Below are 7,040 nucleotides of genomic sequence, written 5' to 3'. Positions count from 1 at the left end.
ATGCAGGTGGGAGGAGCTGAGGTGATGGATAGATCAGCCATGATCTTAATGAATGATGGAGTAGACTCGACGGGCCAAATGGCCTACTCCTGCTTTTATTACTATGATATTATGATTGTATCCTTTTTCTATTGCTTTTCTGCTGTTCCTGACTTCCTGTGTCAGCCATGGTTGCCTTGCCCTCCCCTTAGTATGTTTCTTCTTTGACATGAATTTTTGCTGTGCCTCCTTACTCATCCCCAGAAGCTCCTGCTATTGCTGCTCCATTGTCTTCCTTGCTAGACTCCCCTTCCAATCAAATCTGACAAGCTCCTCCCACATGTTTATAGCTATCTTAACTCAATTGTAATATCGTTACGCCTGATTCCAGTTTTTCCTCTCAAACTACAGGGTGAAATTTACCATATTGTGGTCACTACCACCTCCTGTCCCTTCACCTTAAGCTCCTTAATCAAGTCTGCTATGTGCATGTCTGATAGATACTGACTGTTCTGCTGTGCATGTCTATTCGAGGTACTGCCACCTACCCAGGGAGGCAGCCACTTCCTTGCATGCCAGAACCATGACATTGTGCAGACTCCTCACCCCATCATTTCAATCTGCACATGACCTTTGCATCTCTACTAGATGTTATTCTTTTTAATGCATTCATGGGATGTCATCCTTACTGGCTAGGCCAGCATTTATTATCCAACCCTAATTACTCATCTGACAACAATTAGCAATGGTTACATGGTCAGCATCAGGCTAACTTTTAATCTGAAATTCCATTGAATTTTAATTTCACCATCTGCCATGGTGGGAATCAAAACCATGTTCTGAGAACATTAACCAGGCCTCAGGCCGACTAGTCCACTGTTGTATCTGCAGCTCCATTAGTCCATTAATGGCTGAGCCCTGTGGCTTATCTTCCGTTTTGAGCTTAGCAGGGGTCTGAGCTCCACCAGTTCTCCATGCATTAGAGACCTCAATCAGTTCTGCTTCCTCCAGCTGTGGCCCATGCTAATACTGTCCTGAACAGAATGTGACACAGTCTTTCTCTGGATAGGTTACCCATGAAGGTGAATGTCTCTGCACTGGTGGACATTGGTGTGGAAGGCATTTATAATGCTTCCGCAGAGTGTCTAGTATGTTCCACATCCTCAAAAAACAATGAGGATGGGCCTCAGTCCTTTTTCCTGTCATCCTTATATACTTTTTAAATCAAAAATCACCGAAGGCCTTCATGAATGTATAATTAAGAAACATTAACATGGGTACATGAGGTATTTTCCTGTATTAATCAATACAGAAAAAGATTTGAAAACCCAGAGCTGTGATTGACCCTGTGGAGTATTTGGAAGGATAATGTGGAATGGGGGAAGTTAAAGAGTTTGAGAATTAAAGGTGTGATTAAAGAGCTGGAGTTCCTGGAATTCTAAAGGTTTCACATAACGTGTGTGCCTGACATTCTTCTGAGATCACTTTTTAAAAGACAAGGCTGTGGCTTTGTCTTATGCAAATATTTGGTGAAAAGCGATCTCATGTGTTCATTTTAGTTGTGATGAAAGATAAGTGAGCTGGCCATATTGGTCAATATTGGAATGGCCTTTCTTGAACCAGTGACCAGCACTGAGGCTGACATGATTGAGGGTGACAGTTGATAGGAAAGAGCAAATTATTCGAAAAGGGAGGGAGACAGCAAGCAGGAAACTACATGCCAATTATCTGAACAACTGTAATAAGGAAAATGTGAGTAGCTATTACTAAGTTACAACACTGCATTTAGATAAATTCAAGGTAATCAGATAGAGTCAACATAGTTTTTGTGAGGGGAAATTTTCACTTAACCAATCTATTGGCATACATGGAGGAAGTAACATTCTATTAAAAAAAGGGAATGTGGATGTGGATGCACTATACCCAGATTTCCAGAAGGCACTTGATAAGGTGTCACACCAAAGGTTACTCCAAAAAATAGAAGTTTGTTGTGTTGCAGATATTTACAATTGTATAGAGATTTTCTTCAACTAAAGTCAAATTTTTTATCAATGCACAAATTTGGAGCAGAAGGTCTTGACACTTTTATCTTTTATTCTTTAGGACTGACATGCAAGAAACCAAACTTAGAAAGAGAACATCTGATTGGATGGATCATGGTTGGTGTGGAGATCCAGCAGGAATGGTTGACTATCAATCTTGGTTAGCTTGAAAAAGAAATTCAATCGTGCAGATTGTTCAGATCATTGCCATGGTAAATGGTGTAGCAAAGTTCAGCCTTCATGACCCTTTTCTCAATGAAAAATGTGCAATGTGTGAAGGAATTTACTTATCCCACTTAGAACAGGGTCCTTTGTGTTAATATGCATAGTCTAGTATATACAAATGCATCACACCGCAAGCCCACCTAATAATTTTAAAATGGTTTCAGAATAATTTTTACACTGGATTTTTACAGTCAAGATTGTTTAAAGCTATTGTCCAACAGCAGAAACACATTTAATTATGGACATGATATTCTGAGATTGGCAAGCATGAGCTGGTTAAGCAAGATGAGTATGTGAATGGTCAACACGACATGCTTTTCACTAAGATCCAGCAACCTACATGTCTGGTGTTATGATCCCAACTGATGTTGTTATTGGATAATTCAAATCCCAGACTGAAATCTGGTGTGATAGATCATGTTATTTTTTGGTTTTAAAAAGGTGATAATTTACTGAAACACAAGCCACAGGTTTGGTTTAGGCAATAAAACAGAAGCTTATTCCATGGTTGCATAGCGATAATGTCACTGGACTAGCAATCCAGTACTTCACGTTAATATTTCATGTACTTGAGTTTTAATCCCAGTATGGCAGATGAAATTTGAATTCAGTTAAAAAAAACTGGAATGAACAACTAGCCTAATTACAACTTATGTAACCATTGTTGATTTCAATTTTTAAAAAGTCTGGTTCTCTAATGTCCTTTAGGGAAGAATATCTGAAGTCCTTACCTGGTCTGGCCTACATTTGACTCCAGACTCAAAGCAATGTGGTTGACTCTTGACTGTCTTCTAGGCACTTAGGGATAGACAATAGTCATGCTTAGTCAGCCTCGTCAGCAACGTCCACATCTCGTGTACAATTTTTTTAAAATGAAGATAAAATGTAATAAACCAAACTATTTACATATAACACAAATATAAAGATTTTGCAATACACAGTAAAATATAATCCCATTAATGCTATCAGTACTCAAATAACATGGAGAATTCCCTACTCCAAACCACATTGTAATTGACTTAGCCTTGGCTTCCATTTTTGGTCATGAGAATCTGATGGCATCTTCCTCCATTTGTCATATAACTGAACTTACACTTTTTCAACTTCACATAACCTCTCCAAACAATTAAAGCAAATACTTTTGATCTGGAATTTTTAACTAAGCTCCAGGCATTAAGGTAGCCTCTTTTTTAACAGGGCTAAAGTATTGCCCTTTTTCAGGAGAAACTGTTTTACATATCCAACTTCAGCCAAAACCTCTGCAAACTGGCCAAACTGAAACGAAAGGTTGCCTTTCCATGCCATGGGTGTTTCCTTTAATCCAAAGAAGAAAAATGTCCCTGGCCTTCGAAACCGAATTGTAATGCATAACTGCTTACTTTGTTTGCTTGTAAAAATCCTCCCAATGTAAATAAATTCCAATCAGTTTCCCTGAACTGTCTTTCTCAGACTGTTTACTAAAGAAGAAATCATCACGGCAGCCGAAATACAAATAAGTTAATCATTAAAGCACTTCAGACATATAGAAAACTCATAAGCCCCAGTTCAAAATTCAAAATAGCTGAAATAAATTATTTTAGAATATTTTAAAATCACAAACCTTACATCACATTGGCACATGGTAGATTCTGCGAGTCATATATCACAGTAATTATTTGTGTGATGGTCAAAATATCATTTTGGCTTCATGTAACACCCTGTCAGTGGAGAAAACCCCAATCATGTGCTTTCTACAAAACAGACGTTTGAACTGGCTAGCTGCATCAGTTATTTAAATTGTTGGGCAACTTTCCCTTCCAGGGTAATCTGAGGCATATTGAGCACCATTCAGGGCTGAAAGTGCAGACCTACATCATTTTTATGAGCATGCATAATATATCCTGATATTTGCTACATACACTGCATGTACATAAACATTCAACGACATATCTATCCCTTTGTCTGATCATAGCTGCCAGGAGAAAGTGAGGTCTGCAGATGCTGGAGATCAAAGTTGAAACTTTATTGCTGGAACAGCACAGCAGGTCAGGCAGCATCCAGGGAACAGGAGATTCGACGTTTCGGGCACAGGCCCTTCTTCAGGAATGAGCAGAGAGTGTTCAGCAGGAGAAGATAAAAGGTAGGGAGGAGGGACTTGGAGGAGGGGCGTTGGAAATGTGATAGGTGGAAAGAGGTCAAGGTGAGGGTGATAGGTCAGAGTAGGATGGAGGCGGAGAGGTCAAGAAGAAGACTGCAGGTCAGGAAGGCAGTGCCGGGCTGGAGGGATTCGGCTGAGACAAGGTGGGGGGAGGGGGGATGAAGAAACTGGTGACTTCCCCCCACCTTGTCTCAGCCGAATCCCTCCAGCCCGGCACCGCCTTCCTGACCTGCAGTCTTCTTCTTGACCTCTCCGCCTCCATCCTACTCTGACCTATCACCCTCACCTTGACCTCTTTCCACCTATCACATTTCCAACGCCCCTCCTCCAAGTCCCTCCTCCCTACCTTTTATCTTCTCCTGCTGAACACTCTCTGCTCATTCCTGAAGAAGGGCCTGTGCCCGAAACGTCGAATCTCCTGTTCCCTGGATGCTGCCTGACCTGCTGTGCTGTTCCAGCAATAAAGTTTCAACGTTGATCATAGCTGCCAACCTTGTCATTAAATCTTTAAATGACAAGTCAAGAAAAAGTGCTGTGAGCCTTTAGGCTTTGGCTGAGAGGGCAAAGCACAAAAATGCAAGGCAAAGTAGAGGTACTGTGAGATTCCAAGGAGACGCAAAGTGATTGAGCACTACAACAGCAAGCAAGGAGCCCCAAGATGCACCCTGCTCCAATCCATGTGCTGGGTTCTTGTACTTGATCTCAAGTTTCTGGCAGCAACATTGCAGTGTGAGGTTCCAATGGACTCCAAAGAATAGCATGGAAGCAAATAACCATCTTGAAAGTGGATGAGAAATATGCCACGAGGGTGCAGTGAGGCTGGCACATGTCCCATGCCTATGGATGGTGGATGCACACTGTCACTGCCCATAGAGATGTTGGTAGCTGGTGTCCAAGAAACAGGAGCAAGCAGCAAACTGGAGCTGCCAGGTACCCGCTCTGATTTTCAGGTTGCAGATTGTTACTACCTAGTTTCAATCTGGCTTCAATACAAATGAGTTGAGATTAGATAGTCATGAGACCTCTCACCACTCAAGAGTGAGATTGTCATCTTGTCATTGAACTGTCAGTTGAAAAACCTATTGCTCTTGACATTAAGAATCTCATTTCTGCCAATCTCCCACTTTTCCCATCTTTCTCACCAATGCCCATGTAATTCAATGGCTGTGAATGAGTAAATGAGTTGGAACCAGTTCAGATAAAGTTTGTAAGGTTAATACCTGGAAATGGTAGATTACCTTATGAAGAAAGGCTGGACAGACTAGGTTTGTATCTGTTGGAGTTTAACAGAGTCAGGGGCAACTTGATTCAACATATAAAATTCTGAAGGGTCTTGAGTGTTTGAATGTGGAAATGATGTCTCCTGTTGTGGAGAATCTAGAACTAGAATTCAAAAACCAAGGGTCATCCATTTCAGAGTTGAGGTGAAGTATGAGATGAGTGTCATGAGTATTTAGAATTCACTTTCGGAAAAGGTGGTGGATGTATCTTTGCATTTTTTAAGGCTGAGGAAGGTAGATTCTTGTGAAGCAAGATGGTGAAATGTTTTTAGCCATGATCTTATTGAATGGCAGAACATGCTCAAGGGGCTAAATGGCCTATCCTTGCTATCTGTTGATCTGCTCAGATGCTAACTTCATTCTCAAATTTTAATTTCTCCTCATCCCAAAATCTTTCCCAGTACAAACAGGAGATGGTGTAAGCAGCTGCTTCTTGAGTCCATTATTTCCTTCACAACAATTTTACTCTGTCTTTTCTTTTTTCTCTTTTCAGGTACCCAAAGAAGAGTAACCTAGCCAGACAATAATGGATCAGCAAGTGAAAAACACTCATGAAAAGACACATAGAATACACAAGAATACAAGCACAGGCCATTTTGCCTAAATCCAGATAAAAAAATATTTTCTATATGTCCTTGAATACTTTTGAGTAGCAAACATCTGTCAATCATAGGCTTAAACTAGAATTGTCCTAGCACCCATTGCTTTTTCCACAAAACAGTTCCAAACATCTACCATCTGTGTATGAAAATGTTTCCTAACTTCACTCCTAAAAGGTGGTGCTCTAATTTGACTTGATTTCATGCTGCTGTCCACCAACCCAGATATTTTGAGTCAGACAATAGATCTGTATCAGGAGAGGTAACATACACAATTGATTACTGAGCAGGCAGGGTGCAAGGGTAGCACAGATGGTATTTCACCAGAGTTGAATTCACACTTAAGTTTTGCAACATTGGATGAGAACGTTCGGGCAAGATTCCCTGAAATCTGGGCTACTAGCCACGATTCAGACCCTAGGAGAAAGTGTGGACTGCACTTGATGAAGGGCTCTTGCCAAAGTGTCAATTATCCTCAGATGCTGCCTGACCTGCTGTGCCTTTCCAGCACCACACTCTCGATTATGATCCAGACCCTATCGCCCTCATGATGAGGACCATCTCAATGATCTCTCACATTCTTCAAATGAACCTGTATGCTCTAGTAGGCTTCAACTCTTTGAAGAAGGCTGCCCTCCATCTGTGCAACCTCCAACCTGTCAATCAGGCTTCCTATATCGAGTTTTGAGAAGATTTATAGCTCAGGTTGAGGTTCTGGATGTAGGTTTGCTCGCTGAGCTGGAAGGTTCATTTCCAGATCTTGTGTCATCCTACTCGG

General features: G+C 41.1%; 1 long non-coding RNA gene across 1 annotated transcript; it reads left to right on the top strand.

Annotated features, from left to right (window-relative positions):
• Positions 1–1,517: 1,517 nt before the first annotated feature.
• On the top strand, positions 1,518–6,997 carry LOC122557212 (uncharacterized). The gene is made up of 3 exons (XR_006313769.2): positions 1,518–1,731; positions 2,083–2,233; positions 6,157–6,997. It is a non-coding gene; the product is annotated as an uncharacterized LOC122557212 (long non-coding RNA).
• The last annotated feature ends 43 nt before the right edge of the window (positions 6,998–7,040 follow it).

This window comes from Chiloscyllium plagiosum, unplaced genomic scaffold, assembly GCF_037043375.1.
Source record: "Chiloscyllium plagiosum isolate Xiang-an unplaced genomic scaffold, Cpla_swu_hap1 HiC_scaffold_11, whole genome shotgun sequence".
In the NCBI taxonomy this organism is placed as follows: domain Eukaryota; kingdom Metazoa; phylum Chordata; class Chondrichthyes; order Orectolobiformes; family Hemiscylliidae; genus Chiloscyllium; species Chiloscyllium plagiosum.
This window is presented reverse-complemented; position numbering and strand designations above follow the sequence as displayed.